The sequence below is a fragment of the Canis lupus genome, chromosome 21 (assembly GCF_011100685.1).
Source record: "Canis lupus familiaris isolate Mischka breed German Shepherd chromosome 21, alternate assembly UU_Cfam_GSD_1.0, whole genome shotgun sequence".
In the NCBI taxonomy this organism is placed as follows: Eukaryota; Metazoa; Chordata; class Mammalia; order Carnivora; family Canidae; genus Canis; species Canis lupus.
Window position 1 is genome coordinate 12,821,409 of NC_049242.1, and position 2,152 is coordinate 12,823,560.

The window sequence follows — 2,152 nt, forward strand, 5'->3', positions numbered from 1 at the left end:
TTTGTATTCCCACCCACAACATATCAGTGTAAATGTTTCCCCTTGGCCTCACCCATATGTGTTGCAGAACATTTGGACCTTTGGCAATCTGAGAGCAGAAAAATATTATCTCAGCAGAGTTAGTTTCACTTTGCATTTCTTACTTAAGAAAGGAAGCATCTAGTAGGATTCAATGTATTTTTGATTACTTAGCACGGAGCCTGACATGTCGTAAATATCTAGTACACTTATTGACACAATGATAAACATCCATATTATATAGTCATCTATAGTAGGAGGTTTCATATGCTATACACGTATGTCTTAGGTATTAACATACCGTATGCATATATATTCTATATTAATATGTAGACTTGTTAAATGGATGAAGAAATGAATGGTGACCCAAGAGCTTAAGGTGAAGTGACTTAGGATACACAGCTTGTCAGTGGAGCCATCCTGCGGGAGACAGTCCTGCCTCAGTCCGTGCAGCCCAGGATTTCCAGGCTGGTCCAGAGAGAGGACAAGGAGGCATCTGAAAAGAGGAAGGTACAACCTCACCTCTGCTTTGCTCTCAGCATTACCGTTGAAGTCATTTTTACATATGATGCCAGGTATTCTCTTTGATGCTAGGTATTCTCTTTAATGCCAACTAGAGAACACCCAGCTCAAGGCCAGCTCCTGGGGCCTCACTACCTACGTTCGGTTAAGAACATGCCTCGAGGGTCAATTGGACCTGGGTCAGGATCTCAGCTCTGATATTAGCTGTGAGACTGTCCTCTCCTAAGATGCAATTTCCTGGGCAACCCCTACCTCTAACAGGAATCTTGAGACTCATGGGAGCCTGGCAGAGCTGATTGGACCCAGGATGAGGTCAGTTAGAATCTTAAAGGCGGGACACCTGGGTGGCTCAGCAGTTGAGCGTCTGCCTTTGGCTCAGGGCATGATCCTGGATTCCCAGGATCGAGTCTCACGTTGGGCTCCTTGCATGGAGCCTGCTTCTCCTCCCTCTGCCTGTGTCTCTGCCTCTCTTTCTGTGTCTCTCATGAATAAATAAATAAAGTCTTTAAAAAAAAAAAAAAGAATCTTAAAGGCATGTGGGCCTAGAACCCAGAGGTGCTGCTAATTCTTGGTCTGGGAAGTAGGGTGACCCCATGACTGGGTAGCCCTCTATTTGTCTGCATGTGGAATTCTGAGAGGACTCACTAGTGGCCTCCCCTTTCTCTGCCTCACTTCAGAGCCAACTGATGGATGGACAAAGGAAGGGCCATACATCGGCTTTTCACAGATAAATATATGGCTTAGTGCGGCATCGCTGAACCCCACAGTGAGATAGACTTCTTGTAGACAGCCCTGAATAGCCAGAGGCTGCCTCACATAGAAAAGGAAGGGAGACTGGGGGCTTTCTAGTGGCTTTCAGAGGAGAAAAGGGAGGGAAGGGCTGAGCTAAGACTGCCTGGTTCTTTTCCCAAATTCATGACCAAAGGCTACATCCCCAGGCCAAGAGACAACTCTGCCCAGAAAAGCAGCTCCAGTTGTCCACAATTTGACTCCCTGGCTTCTGCTTCTAGGCTCCCTGATGAAGCTCAGCCACACCTCTTACCATTAAATTCTCTCAGATCCAGCACGTTCTTTATAATCAGATGTCACCCTTCATTTAAATTCTTTCACATGGTCAGTGTTCACATATCACTGTTACTGATAACCAGGATTCTAAGTCACACAACTGTTGGGAGGTTTAAATAGAAAAATGAATACAGGGCACCTATCACAGTGGACTCAGTACACATTTTGTTTTAGAGATACAGACACAGGTAGAGGTGGGGGAGGGATGGGGCAAAGTTTCAAGCCTCAGTTGGTTGATTCATGTCTGCTTTGAATATGACACCAAGCAAACCCCAGTGTCTACAAATTTCTACTTGAAGGTCAAACAGCCATAAAATTAGTCTTTTTGCTATGAAAACATTTTTGAAGATGTCTGTCATAGCTGGGAAAACTATGTGGGGTAGTAGCTGGAGCCAGATATACTTGGGTTGCAATTCAGGCTTTAATGCCTACTAGCTGAGAAGGCTTCCAGAAGTCATGACGTCTGTGAATCTGAATTTCCTCAACCATCAGGGAAAACCTTAATTTGGTTGTCATAAGCACTACCCGTGTTACTGGCACATAGCGA